The 15,929-nt window shown below is 44.9% G+C and overlaps 1 protein-coding gene across 6 annotated transcripts in view; it reads left to right on the top strand.

Annotated features, from left to right (window-relative positions):
* The window catches only part of ERCC3 (ERCC excision repair 3, TFIIH core complex helicase subunit), a 1,429,399-nt gene that overhangs the window by 921,745 nt on the left and 491,725 nt on the right, over nt 1–15,929 (top strand). The gene's annotated exons all lie outside the window — the stretch shown is intronic.

Here is a 15,929-nt window from a genome sequence, read left to right as displayed (position 1 = left end):
AAAACATCGAGCTTCCAAGCTCTCCTGCCATACACTCACGGGAGTTCCTTTTGCTTTCTTCATCTGAAACAGATCAATATTGTCTCCCATAACTTCTTTTGAATGTAGAGGATGTATGCTAAAATGTTCATAAATTTCTTCTTCCTTTGACTTGTCCACTTTTTCAATTTGTCCAGTTGGTGTTTCTGTGTCTTCTTGTAAATCTTCTTCTTCTTCTTCTATATAAATTGATTCATACCATTTGTTATTCCTTTTCAAATACAAATTTGCTCTTTGTACTTTCCGTACATCTACCAGCTCCTGCCAAATCTTCTTATTCTTTGTAGGTACACCATTAACCAGAATAACTAATGGTTCAGTTTCCAAAGTATCTGCATCAATAGTTTCCATATTCTTTTTCAAATCCAAGGGCAAATACACCACTCTACCTTTTAAACCTCTCAGTAAATCTGAAGGAGGTAATTTACCAGTTTTGGGCTCCATACGTACTATGGTCTGGAACGGATGAACACATTGAATAAGTATAGACTCATATGTATTTAATTCAGAAAGTTCGGCAGGAATAACATCCAATTCTAAATTATTATGTACAGCTCTGGTCGGCATTCTATTTTCCTCTAACTTGTAACAGTATTTACAAATACGCTGATCTTCACCCAATTCAAAACAATTTTCAAGAAATATATATGTGGCAAAATCCTTCCACTTATAATTATCTTCATTTTCACTCTTTCTGTAGAGATCAACATTCCTAGTTTGTTTTCTATAATGAGTTCTGCGGCAACAAATACAAGTTATATTTGGTCTTTCATTAGAGATTATTGCAAATTTTGTTATGTGATCATTAAATGTTTTACTTACAGAGGGTTCTACATTCTCTTCCACTTCTTCCTCATTTACTGTGTCCTTTTCTGCACTGTCTTGTTCAGGACCAAAGTAACAAAACTGAATTTCATCAACAACCTTCTCTACATCTGATACCGATCCACGGAACAGAGCCCTATTCAATTCATCTAACTTTAGTGCTGGACTTTTAGCAAAATACAACCGTCTCACAAACTTTCTCATTTCAGTATGATGAACAGCCAGCATCCTAAAATGATGGAAAACACTATTACACACTTTTCTAGATAGACAAGCCAGAGAATGACCCTGCAAACCAGTTTCTCTCTCACTCTGCATGGATCTAGACTTTGAAGCACCTTAATCTTCTGTTTTACACTTTTTTTACTATATTCTCTTAGAAACTCACGAAATTTATCAATAGATTCCTGACGCACAGTGCAAATACTACTACAATTCCAAGTGTACACTGGGGCTTTAGGACGTCTCCCCATAGCCTCATCCGCCATCACTTGTACCTCATCTCTTGGAACCATTATCTCCTTCTCCATTATGCAACCATTTTTCACTTCATAAGCACGACCTCTGGTGTCAACTGCATGCAGCAAACTATTACTTTGAAAATAACTCTCTTCATTAAAAAAAGGTTCACTACTTGAACTATGCATCCATTTTCCTAAAAACACTTTACAAAAGTTTGTTCTTTTCACTACTCTTTTCCTTTTGCTTTGTGATTTCAGTACATTAACCATTTTATCTAATGTACGCATCCTATTCAAAATTAAAATGAATAGTTCCTTTTTAATTCTAATGCCTTTGCCGAATGGCTTCAATTTCTTTTTTTCTCTTGTAATATTTTGCCTTTTTCTTATATTTCTTCACATCCTTTATCAAATTGGACATAACTCTTCTCTGAAACATTTTTCTACGTATCTCTTTAAACGCTGTTTTTCTGTTTAAGTTAATCTTTGTTATTGCAGAAGGTATATTTGCATTAACTAAATTCTCAATTTTTTCCTCTTCTTTTCTATTGAAAACATTCTTTCCAGTACAGACATTTTGTACATTTTTCCTTTTTTTGAAGATGTTCTTTAAAAAATCTTTTGTCTGCTTACCAGAAGACTTTCTCTTTTTCCCAACATGAGCATCTCCAACTAACTTAGGTCCTCCAGTTGTCTTCAAATATAGTTTTTTTTTGTGGTTTTTCGTTACTCTGGATTTTGTAGGCATCTTAAATTTTGTTCACTGCTCTTCAGCAATACCTGAAAAAAACTGAAAAAAAATTCCTTTATTTTATTTAAATATATTACTACATTTTTTATGATCTTTTCAAATCTTAAAATACTAAGTACCCCTTTCCTAGAAGTGAAAATCACAATAACACATTCACAAATTAAATATCTAAAAACAATTCCTGTGTGCACACAGAGTCATGCTTTGAAATTAGGCAGAAAACGAAATTTCTTTGCCAATTGGAAAGCACACATTCTACTACTTTTTTGGCAAGTAATATGTACTTTTACAGTCTGACACATTTTGAATCCACTTTTCAGATTCTGATAAAAGCACATGTCCAAACTGCTTTTTGAGACCAGCACCATGTGTAACCTGGGTGACTGACTACACTCCAGCAAGGGCAACCAGCCTTACTGATGCTCAATGTATTTGCATTACTGACTGCAACCTCAAACCCTAAAAGTATTCCTCATTTATACCACTACACCTTAATTTATGGTGAAAACATAGTCCATATTATTTTACGTGTTTTTATTTGCATTATTAAGTGCAACCTCAAACCCCACTCAGTTGTGAATACTGTGCATAATTCCACAGGATAAGCAGCTGGGTGTGTGCTAAAAAATAGCTCCCCCTTTCCTACTAATGCAACTGTAAAATTACCAGAGCATAACGCAATAAATCTCTGCCTGTAATTCCTCTTTGCACACAGTCATGTTTTCATATTAGTCTGAAAACGTAATTTCTTTGCCAATTTGAAACCACACTTACTACTCTTTTTTTTTGGCAAGTGATAAATACTTTTACAGTCTGACACATTTTAAATCCACTTTTCAGATTCTTAAAAAAGCACATGTCCAAACTGCTTTTTCAGACCAGCAACATGTGTAACCTGGGTGACTGACTACACTCCAGCAAGGGCAACCAGCCTTAGTGATACTGAATGTATATGCATTACTGACTGCAATCTCAAACCCCACTCGGTTGTGAATACTGTGCATGATTCCACAGGATAAGCAGCTGGCTGTGTGCTAAGAGTCTGCTTCTGCACAATAAAATAGCTCCCCCTTTACATCTAATGCAAATGTAAAATCACCAGAGCAATACGCAATAAATCTCTGCCTGTAATTCCTCTTTGCACACAGAGTCATATTTTCATATTAGTCAAAAAACAAAATTTCTTTGCCAATTTGAAAGCACACTTACTACTCTTTTTTTTGGCAAGTGATAAATACTTTTACAGTCTGACACATTTTAAATCCACTTTTCAGATTTTTAAAAAAGCACATGTCCAAACAACATTTTCAGACCAGCAACATGTGTAACCTGGGTGACTGAGTACACTCCAGCAATGGCAACCAGCCTTAGTGAAGCTGAATGTATTTGCATTACTGACTGCAACCTCAAACCCCACTCGGTTGTGAATACTGTGCATGATTCCATAGGATAAGCAGCTGGTTGTGTGCTAAAAGTCTGCTTCTGCATAAAAAAATAACACCCCCTTTCCATCTAATGCAAATGTAAAATCACCAGAGCAATACCAAACAGCTTTCTGAGACCAGCAACATGTGTAACCTGGGTGACTGACTACACTCCAGCAAGGGCAACCAGCCTTAGTGATGCTGAATGTATTTGCATTACTAAGTGCAACCTCAAACCCCACTCGGTTGTGAATACTGTGCATGATTCCACAGGATAAGCAGCTGGGTGTGTGCTAAGAGTCTGCTTCTGCATAAAAAAAATGCTCCCCCTTTACATCTAATGCAAATGTAAAATCACCAGAGCAATACGCAATAAATCTCTGCCTGTAATTCCTATTTGCACACAGTCATGTTTTCATATTAGTCTGAAAACGTAATTTCTTTGCCAATTTGAAACCACACTTACTACTCTTTTTTTTGGCAAGTAATAAATACTTTTACAGTCTGACACATTTTAAATCCACTTTTCAGATTCTTAAAAAAGCACATGTCCAAACAACATTTTCAGACCAGCAACATGTGTAACCTGGGTGACTGAGTACTCTCCAGCAAGGGCAACCAGCCTTAGTGATGCTGAATGTATTTGCATTACTGACTGCAACCTCAAACCCCACTCGGTTGTGAATACTGTGCATGATTCCACAGGATAAGCAGCTGGGTGTGTGCTAAGAGTCTGCTTCTGCACAAAAAATAGCTCCCCCTTTACATCTAATGCAAATGTAAAATCACCAGAGCAATACGCAATAAATCTCTGCCTGTAATTCCTATTTGCACACAGAGTCATGTTTTCATATTAGTCACAAAACGAAATTTCTTTGCCAATTTGAAAGCACACTTACTACTCTTTTTTTTGGCAAGTGATAAGTACTTTTACAGTCTGACACATTATGAATCCACTTTTCAGATTCTTAAAAAAGCACATGTCCAAACAACATTTTCAGACCAGCAACATGTGTAACCTGGGTGACTGACTACACTCCAGCAAGGGCAACCAGCCTTAGTGATGCTGAATGTATTTGCATTACTGACTGAAACCTCAAACCCCACTCGGTTGCGATTACTATGCATGATTCCACAGGATATGCAGCTGGCTGTGTGCTAAGAGTCTGCTTCTGCAGAAAAAAATACCTCCCCCTTTCCATCTAATGCAAATGTAAAATCACCAGAGCAATACCAAACAGCTTTCTGAGACCAACAACATGTGTAGCCTGGGTGACTGACTACACTCCAGCAAGGGCAACCAGCCTTACTGATGCTGAATGTATTTGCATTACTGAGTGCAACCTCAAACCCTTAAAGTATTCCTTATTTATACCAGTACACCTTAATTTATCGTGAAAACATAGTCCATATTATTTTACATGTTCCTCACATTTAAATTTCTCCCAAAACAGAAAATGATAAACACAACTTCAACAAAAGGAATTCCAATTCTATTATTCATTTCTTAATTTACCATATACATCCCCTCTCAAACTCTAAACTCACCTTTAAAATTAGTTAGTTGTGAAAGAAATGTGGCACTCAAACAGCAGATTATCAGAGCCAGGATCTCTGTTCTGTACACCTCTCTCCTCTCAGCAGAACCAGATAATGGCAACGTTTCCCTCTCTTTTTCCACACATATACATGTAAGTTTCAAATCTCAGTGCTTCCCCCTTTTTTTCAAATGTAATCACACATTTCTATTGGTTGAAAACCAACCCTTTTCCAAAAGTACCCTTCCCCCAACTTGACTCCTGCCTAGTACCCTTCCCCCAACTTGACTTCTGCCTGCTACCATAGCAACAGCTCTTGAAACACTGCTGTGCAGAGTTAGGTCAGAAGTTCACCAAACAATGTTTCATTTCCAAAGAGCAGGAGTGCTTGACTTTTCAAACCTAACCGCAAATCCATAGTACTGTTCTTTGGTAACACATTTTTCTGTACCAATACAAAACATGCTACTATAAATTTACACATACAGCCTAGTTTTTATTGTAGAATGGTATGAAACAGCCAATCAGTTTAAAAAAAAATAAAAAAAAATATGTATGCCTCCATTTCCAAACTGTCTTTCATTTCTTTTTACCATTCTACTGAATTACACCTCCTGAGTGCATCCAGTTCTCCTTTGAAGATGTTCACAGTGTGGATTGTAGGGCACAGCTATGTCTTCTGGAGTGAAAAGTATGCAGAGAAAACAGGTATGGTGAGAGACCTTGCTTTGCCAAATGTAGACATTAAATGGATTGGTCAGAGAGGGTTAAAGTGGCACCAATTGATGCCATTGGTGAAATCTTTCATGCAAATCCAACACCCTGACCTCATAATAGTGCACTGTGGTGGCAATGACCTAGGCACTTTGACTGGGGTAGGTCTGGAAATGCTTATGAAGGAGACCTTTGCACAACTGTTTTCACTTTTCCCTAAAACTGCCTTTGTGTTTTCTAACATATGCCAAAGGCAAAAATGGAACTGGTCCAATCATTTCTGTCCACAGATTGACAAAGCAAGAAAGCACGTCAACAAATCTGTTTGCTTTCCTCCGAGACTATGGTATGGGTTCCATTTACCACAACAACTTGCGTTACGACATGCAAGACATTTATAGAGGAGATGGTGTGCACTTCAATGATGAAGGGAACAGAGTCTTCCTCTTGAACCTTAGACTCTGCATCGGTACTTACTTGTAGGTACCACTAAAAAATCACTTCATAAACACAACGGCTCTTTTTAGAGCCCCCTCATATCTAAACACTTAAATCTGCATTTCATTTCATTTTTTTTTTTTTCCCCCGCGATTTTTTTAAAAATTAATAAATGTTTTTTTTGTACTTTTCTGTCCTTCTTTGACCCCCTTTCAAATGTTAGGGGGTCTGTAACTCTCTTCCTTGCCCCCTTTTCAAGTTATCTCCCTATTTTTTTCTGACTGAAACACACGAAATGGCGGCCGCCGCTTCCTGGTTTCGACCGATTCGAATGTTTACTAAGATCTATCAGCCAATCAGAATCGCGCTCGCGCACGTCACCGTACGCGTACGGTAAGCGCACCGTAAGCTGGCTCAGATATATATATTGATTTAAAGGCTATTTTCTCAGAATCTACTGAACAGATTTACACCAAACCTACAAAAGGCACTTCCTTGACCTGAGGACTACCTCTCTGCCAAATTTCATTTAACTCTGTTCAGCCGTTCGGGCTGTAGCTGTGTCTAAAGGTCCTATGGAAAAATGCATGGGAAAAACGCGTTTTGGGACCCCCCTTTTATCTCAGCCCCCGCTTGACGAATCCCCCGAGACTTTCAGGGTAGGAGCGGAGCGCAACACCCCACCTATTTTGAAAATTTGGCGAGAATTCGTCGACCGGCGCCAAAGTTATTCAAAATAGAATGTTGCGGATTTCCTATGGTAAGAGGGTCCTAACTATAACTACCTACTGGCGACCGCCAGTAGGTAATATATATATATATATATATATATATATATATATATATAACATTTAAAAACTTTTAAGAAACACTCAGTCACTGGATGATGTCATCAGTGATGTAATTTGGGATGTCATCAGTGATGTCATCAATCATGTCACTGACCATGTCATCAGTGATGTAATATGTGACGTCATCAGCAGTGCATTGCGAGGGCTTGAGTTATAGTTAACTCAGCTGAATTTCTCTGGTTTTGTACAAGTGAAATGTCAGCCTAACTATAACGTCCCGGACACCTGTGGTTTTTTTCAGTGCAACCGCCAGTAGGTAGTATATAGTTACAACCTAGTTTCCATAGGAAAAGCTTTTTTTGTTTTGCTAATAACTTTGGCGCCATTTGACGAATCTTCACGAAATTTTCAAAACTAATGCTGCACTTCAGCTGCTGGCTTGAAAGTTTCGGGGAGATCCGTCAAGCGGGGGCCGAGAACCAGGGGGTGCTTAAATGCGCGTTTCCCCAGTGTTAATTCCCATAGAACCTTTAGACACGGCTACAGCCTGCTTTGGCAGGAAGGTAAATGTTGGTTCTAGGAAGTTCCATTTCATGATTTGGTGTAAATCCGTTCAGTAGTTGCTGAGAAATTTGAAGAAATTCCCAGTTGTATATATAGGGACGCTGCGGATCTATGACCCCTCCTGATCTTGTGCCGAGATCTGATTGGCTGCCAACACTTCAAACCAGGAAGTGTTTGCAGCCATCTTTTGACTCGGTTGAACAGTCACAAGAAAAAAGGTTAAAAAGAAAAGGGGGCAGGGTAGAAACACCGTGACCCCCCAGGCCTCTTGGTGGGGGGGGATTCGGAGGGGGGGGGGGGGTTACAGGCAAAAAAAGCATTTTTTTTTAAAAGAAATTCAGCAGGAGTTGCGCTGGATCTGCAACTCCTGCTGAAATTTCAAAAGAAACGAAGCACAGTCTTCCGTGCTTCATTCAATATAGGCCACTGGGTAGGCCAGGTCCTTGGGGCAAGTTTATATCATAATGTGGGGATGCCCATCCGGCATGCCCCAGGATCTGCCTCCTCGCCAGGGCTAACTTAAATAATGTGTGGGAGGACTCTGGACACCCCTACAGCCCATGGACCTCCACGTCCCTGGGGCTAAATTAAATAATGCATAGGGGGGCTCTGGCTCCCCCACTCGGCCCTGGGGACCGCCACCTTCCCGGGAAAAGTCTTTTAAATTAAATAGAGGGGCCGTGCATCCCCGAAGACCAACACCTTTGCGGGGCTTAGTTAAAAAAGGAGCCCTACATGGCCCACGGCCCCCCCCCCCCCCCCCCCACGGCCGCCTCCATCAATGTCCCGGGATGCCTACCCCTGGAACATTGTAGTTTGCTATGGCTTGGTAGGAGCATCGCTCCTGCCAAGTTTTTGCAAACCTGCTCCACTTTCAGCAAGAGCAGAAAATGCTCTTGCTTGCTGGAAGCAGAACATGTCTGTTTCCCTGCCTGCTATCAAGTGAACAGGAAAACAGACAAATTGCTTTGAGATCCAGGGAACTACATAGAAGCAGCCATCCCTGGGTCTCAAAGCAATGCCGGCTCGTGCAGGAGGCGGGGAGCCGGCAGGTACCGCTGGGGCCTTCAGGCTCCCTGCGATCCCCTATGTTAAAAAATTGAGTGCACTGAGTGGGACCAGGGTACCCACACAACAGGCCGGCCCCAGGGGATGGGGTCCTGAGGCAAAAATCGGCCTGGGAGGGGAGCAGCATGGCCCCAAGGCATGTTTTTTTGTTTTAAAAATTTGGAAAAGGGGCAGACCCTGGGGGATTGAGCCCCCCCCTCTCTCTTTCAATTATAAAAAAAAAAATGAAAAAGGGGGCAAGCCCCGGATGAAGTGGTCCTCGGGGCTCAAAATGGTTCAGGGAAGGGGGGGGCCACACAGCCCCTGCACCTTGGCCCTGCCCACTTTCTCTACCACGCTGCAAACGGGCCTCCTGGTACGCTGCTGGTTGGAGGATAAAGTCCCCTTGGCTGCTGAGGGTCCTAGGAGCCATCAAGACCTCCCGTTACCTCCAGTAAGCCCCTCACAGTAAGATTTCTGAGAGGTGGTCAGAGGTCATGCCTCATTTCTCCACCACATTGCAAACGCGCCTCTCAGCACACTACTGGTGGAGGGTATGAGGTCCCCTCGCCTCTTGAGGCCCTCAGTACTAAAATAGACTTCTTCCTCCAAGCAGCAGTGTGCCAGGAGGTGCATTTGCAGAGTCAGGAGAAGGGAGGCGTGGCTTCTGAGGACCTCTCAGTAATGCAGCTGTGTGGGTCTTACTGGAGGTAACAGGAGGTCTAGCTGGCCCCCAAGGAACCTCACACCAAGAGGACTCCATCCCCCAACTAGTAGTGTGCCAGGAGGCTCGTTTGCAGAGCGGTAGAGAAAGGTGCCGTGGCCTCCTGCCAGGTCTCAGCAGTCCTGCTGTGTGGGACTTGCTGGACATAACAGGAGGGATAGTTTGCCTCCAAGTATGCCCTTGGGGGCAAGCTACCCCTCCTGTTATCTCCAATACGTCCCACACAGCGGGATTGCTAAGAGATTTGGAGGCCACGCCCCTTTTCTCTACCACTTTGCAAATGCAGCTTGTGATACACTACCGGTTGGGGGATGAAGTCCACTTTACTCCTGAGGGTCTTAGTGGGCCAAAAAACCCTCCTGGTACCTCCTATAAGTCCTACACAGTGGGATTCCTGAGAGCTGGTTGGAGGCCCGGCCTTCTTTCTCCACCACTATGTAAATGTGACTACGCGTTAAAACGCCATAGCAATTCACTGAAAACATCAAAGGTTACCGAGATGTTATAGTTGAGCTCAGGTTTCACTCGTACAAAACCAGAGAAATTCAGCAGTTATAGTTAACTATAACTGGCACCTTCGCAATGCACTGCTTATGACCTTACATATTACATCACTCATGACATGGTAAGTGACGTCTCAAATGACATCATTGATGGTATCATCCCCAGAATCTCTCACGAACCCACTCACACCCCAATATAATCTTTCATACATCCACTCAAGCTTCCACACTACCATTCTCAAAACCATTGAGATACTCATACCAGTATTACACTGCTACTCACTGATTCATAGATCAACACACACATCCACTCACTCACCCATACAGTCACTCATACACCAACTCACTCACTGATATATCCACTCATATACCCATACAACCCCTCTCACACTGCCAGTCACCCATAGAGCTACTCACACACCTACTCACTCACCTATAGTCAATCACACTTACTTACCTGTACAGTTATACACACACCAACTCACTTATTCATGCAGATACTAACACATACTCACTTGCCTATACAGTCTCTGACATGAGCACACACTCAGCCATACAGCCACTCCCACATTCACTCAATCAGTCATTCATATACTCAACACTCACCTATACTGCCTTTCACGTATGCAGTTACTCCCCCATATATCACTGACACATCCATTCACTTACACACAGCCATACACACACTCAGTCAACCATACAGCCCTTCATAGATGTACTAACTAACCCATATAGCCAATGACTCATCCACTCACGCATCCATGCATGCAGTACACACACCCTCCCTCACCCACACAGATACTCAGACAACCAATCAGTCACCCATACAGCCACTCACTTACCCACTCACACACCCATACAGCCACTTAAACACCAACTGACAGACTGATACAAGCATTCACACTACCAGTCAATCACCCATACATTCACTGAGTCACCTAATCACTCGCTTATACAGCCAGTCAAGCACCCACTGAATCATCCATACAGGCACTCATACACCCACTGATTCACCAATACACCTTGGTAAATATATTTACCAAATGCAAAAGGAACAAATGATGGATGGAATGCTGAACAATGCAAACATTAACTCCCAGTCACAAAGATCTGGGTTTAATCCATCATTCTTTTGTCCACCACACCACCCCAGTTTGGACCCAGCCATATGCAAATCAGTCTTGACCCTGTTTCTCATGGGAACAGTCCAGCCCAAACTGCTAAGTCAGGTCCTCCTTGGACCGGAAACAAGTATCCTGGGACCGGTTTCAGGGCATCACCTTATCAGCCAGGCTATCTTGAATCCACTGGTGCAGTGAGCATGGGACCCAGATCAAGGGTATGCCCAGAAGTGGGTCCTGTGCTCTTCATTGCCACCAGTTTCAAGCTAGCCTGGCTGATGACGGGTGATGCCCTGAAACCGGTCTCAGGATGCTTGTTTTCCGGTCCAGGGAGGACCTGTCTTGGCAGTTTGGGCTAGACTGTTCCCATGGGAAACAGGGTCAATATGGCATATGGCTTGTTCCAAACTGGAATGGCGTCACGAGCAAAATAACAATGGATTAAACCCAGATCTGTGACAGGGGGAAATGTTTGACAATATTCAACATTCCGTCCATCTTTTTGTGTTGCATATATATATATATATATAACACACATAAACACTCAGTCGCTGGATGATGTCATCAATGATGTTATTTGAGATGGCATCAGTGATATAATATGTGAGTTCATAAGCAGTGCATTTCGGGGGCACAAGTTATTGTTAGCTCTGCTAACTAGAACGGCTGAATTTCTCTGGTTTTGTATGAGTGAAACCTGAGCCGAACTAGAACGTCCCTGTAACCTTTAGGTTTTTTTCAGTGAATTTCGAAGGTTTTTTAAATACTACCTACAACGTCCCTGTAACCTTTGTTTTTTGCAGTGAATATATATATATATATATATATATATATATATATATATATATATATATATACACACACATACACACATACTTGTAGGGTTTCACTTACGTGATATGTATTTACATTTTCGTTATAAAGGCATGTGTGGTAAACGTTTCACCTGCCAAACTGGTACGGAAGACAATACACAGGAATTGGTCCTCTTCCCCATCATGCACTCACACATATACACACTCAAACATTCCCTATTGCTTACTACCCACCTCCCTCCTTAATTCACCTATTCCACCCATTAGCAGAACCAGACCACTATGTTTAACTTCTAACCTTCACCTTTAATCCACCTCATACCTTTTCTTCTCTCCAATTTCCACCACTACATGTATGTAACCACATTTGAAAATGCAGTGAAGGGAGCCTGGCCAAGCTACCAATGGAGTGAGATGCGTCTCGCTGTGTATCCGCTCCTCCGCAGCCTGCTTAAGCTGAATCTTTTGCAGCGGGCCCGCAATCCCATGTCTGCTGTGGTCCTGGATACCATACCGCTACCTGCTGCTAGGAGAACAAACCAGGCGCCTTCTCTTGTGGGTCGGCGGCCCTCTCGGTTGCTGCCGGGAGCACCCGATCGGCCCGACTGCCATCTTGAGACCTGCCACATTGCCGCCTATAACCCCCTGGTTGGCCTTACAGGGCTCACACTTTGCATGCCAAGGCCCCGGCAGTACCTTGCTCCTCCCTGCTATAGAGGGGCTGAGCCAGGTGCCTGCTACTTCGGCAGTGCGGGCGACGGCCGGCCCGGCCCACCATCTTGCGGCCTGCAACGTCCTCACTCTGCTGCCGGGTAGCACTGCGGGTTCGAACTTTGCTCCTTGGCCCCTGCGAGGTGGCCCATTTGGCGCCGCGGCACGCTACTGCGGCCAACACTCTGCAGGGAGTAGGTGATAAGAGCTGCGCCTCTTGCTGTTGGTGGGTGCAATAACTGAGCAGCGACACCTGTGGCCTGGTTTGGAGGCTGCTGCCGTTGCTGTGCCAGCCCTGGAGGGGGCCCCTGAGCTGGCCTGACTATTCCGGACACCAGGATATGGCACTAGAGGTAAGGGGCGATCGGCTGCAACATCGCGCAGCGGGCTTCCCTTCACACCCTTTCCTCCGGACCACCACCTTGGTCTTGCCCATGGGACCCCCACCCCTTCCTGGACACCATGATGCTCCATCTGCAGTTTACCCTGGCTATCCTGTTCACATCTCACACATACCCTGTTGGCACTGCCCTCCGCCTACATAGTCAATCAGCTGCACCTGTGGGCCTTACTGACTCAATGCTTTGGCTTTGTCCCAATGTTGCTGTGGATCACCACGCTGACCCCGAACTCTCCTGATAATTCCGCTGCTGCCTTCATGGTCCGTCTCTGGGGCCTAACCTGAGATTTGCAGGACTGAAGCCTTCTCAGTGGGCCAATGTGTTTCGAACAAACCCCTGGCTCTGCTGGGACAGGGGGTACTCTTTACTCTGGGGAGACTCCCACCCGCGCCCTCTTCTACATGGCAGGCTGTGCCCTCACTTGTGCTAGCGGGACCTGGAACGCCCTGCTTCTCAGCGGGGGCTATGTGGGACTGGTTTCGGCTGTGGTGTCGTACAGCGCCCTCTCCTTGGCCCCCCGGACACTCTGCCTGGTTGTGACCGTCTGTGCCTTGACACCTAAGCCCCCGGCGTGGTCACCTGCCCAAGACCTGCTATTGCTGGGACCTCCCCACCAGGGTATTTCATGCCTGACAGTTACTCCTATTTGGACTGCGCTGGGAGCCCCCAGCGGATCTTCAACTATTAGAGTCCATACTACGTGAGCCCCTGGCTGACGCTACTACCAACCTAGCTTAATTGCCGGCTCCACCACAGCATTCCCCCACGCTACCCATCGGACACATGCACTTGGAGGTACCTTCTTCTTACCATGCAATGCAACAAAATCTGGCAAAGACTCCCCAGCCAGCCACTCTAGGGACAACCTGGTTACCTCCATGTGGCTCAAATCAGGCCCCATGACTCTGACTCCCACTAACCTTCTTCCTGCATCATCGGCCAGCGACCTCGTGACTGCCCCCCTTACGCAGGCCTATATCAACAATTTCCTTCAGGAAATTGGTTTCCTCAAGACAGAATTCAAGGCCTGCCTTCATGACCTTAGGCGTGACATTACAGAGATTCAGGGGCAAGTTGACGTTCTGGAACTTACAGTGGAAGCTCGCTCGGAGGATCAGCTGAACTTGTGGCACGGGATGGCCACTCACGAGGAACAGTAAATTGACCCCCAACTAAAACAGGAGGACTTGGAGAACAGGAGCAGGGGAAACAACCTCCACATTAGAGGGGTACCTAGGGGGACTGAAGGCTCGGACATCATGGATTTGCTCCATATAATTAGGGGAGATGAAGATGCCCCCCCCTCCAGCCTTAGACAGAGCTCACCTTGTGTCCATGGCTCCGGGACGCCTGGGCTTTGTCCCAGGTATCCTCACATGAGAGCACTTCTTCACTGAAAAGGAAGCTGTCTTGCAAGCCTCACGAGGCAAGACTGATCTGGTCTACAAGAGACAGGCTATTCAAATATTCCAAGACCTTGCTGCTTGCTACGATGCCATAGAGTTTTCAAACCTGTTATGGAAAAACCACTCAACCTCAACAATAAATAGCAATGGGGCCACCCCTTTTCCTTGATATTTATTTGGAAGGGAAAGCCCTGGGCACTCTGCTAATTGTGGATGCTAAAAATTTGCATCTTCCAGCTGCATCCTGTGAGACTAGCCCCTCGCCTCCCCATATGTTTTCCCGGTAGGCCGTGCACCGACTGATGCGCAGTGTCCCCTGCCAAACATAAAGCCCATGATAAGGAGCAGTCCTCCTCTCAAGCCAAGCTAGACATTATCCACCACTTCCGCACCATGGATGGTGCAAACTCTCCAGCCCGCTCTTATTTGACTTCTGATTGAATGTAGAGTTGCTCCACCCTCGGCTGGGACTTGGACTGTCTATTTGGTGCTACTCCCCTACAGCTGCCAATGCAACAATGCCCTGGACCCTGCGTAAATAGCAAGGCCATGCTGACGGGGCCTGTACCCAGGGACTATTGGCTTCATGCTATAGTACTCCCCTCCACTTGTCTTCATACCACTTGACGCTTGGATCCCTGCAGCGGAGCTCTCTCAGGGCTCCTCCATCATTGACTTTGGCTTCCTGGCAGGTAAACCCCTCGCCCTGACGACCACTGGCTGTGGAGGCTGGAGACTAGATGATCCACATATCCCCTCCACGCCCCTCTAATCAATTCGCCCCCTTAGAGAGTGACTTCTCCAAAATGACCCGATCATAGACTAGTGGGCCATTCTAGGACTTGATTAGCGTTTTCTGGCCCGGTTGGCCTTTTGTTGCCTATGTTGTTCCTTCTCTACCTCCCCTCCTCTGTATCCTTTTTCTGGGGGACCTCTGGTTGGAGGTGGGTTTCTTTTGGGGTACCCCTTATACCCACTCAGCTATGTGGGAGGGTGGCTGTTCATTTTGGGCTCCAACCCCCCCTGACCCGGGTGACGACCTCTCAGACCCCCACGTACACTCACCGAGGCTCTCAGAACTGGCCCTGTCAATACCCGGGGTGGCTACCCCTCTTTGCCCTATTACAGTAGCTGATGCTCCTGCCCCAGAAAATGACAGACACACCCTGCATCAAATTTCTCTCTCCTAATGTGCGGGGACTCAATGCTCCCAACAAGAGACGCCATATTTGGCGTTACCTTCTTATTCACGGGCCAGATGTTGTTTTCTTATAGGAAACTCATCTTTTACATTCTGACAGAATGTCCCACCCAAAATACCCTACTCAACACTGGGCTCCCTCACCATCCAAGACAGCCAAGGTTGCAATCTTATGCAAGGCGGTTTTCTGCTCGAAGGTGTCTCAGGTGGTTCGGGACAGGCAAGGTTGCTTTTTTTTTTAAATCATGGTCCAACACAATGCATTGCCTCTCGCCATGCTTAATGTTTATGCACCTAACCAGTCACAGGACTTATACCTCAAAACCTTATTAAAAAAACAGGTGGCCTGGGATGGGGACTGCTTAATTGTGGCAGTGGACTTCTATTTGGTCTGGGACCCTAAGCTGGACCGCAGTGCTGCCTCCTTCCAGGGCACAGGGGCGATGTCCACTGCG

This window comes from Triturus cristatus, chromosome 2_2, assembly GCF_964204655.1.
Source record: "Triturus cristatus chromosome 2_2, aTriCri1.1, whole genome shotgun sequence".
NCBI lineage: Eukaryota > Metazoa > Chordata > Amphibia > Caudata > Salamandridae > Triturus > Triturus cristatus.
The sequence above is the reverse complement of the archived record's forward strand: the minus strand, read 5'-3'. Positions and strand labels throughout refer to the sequence as shown.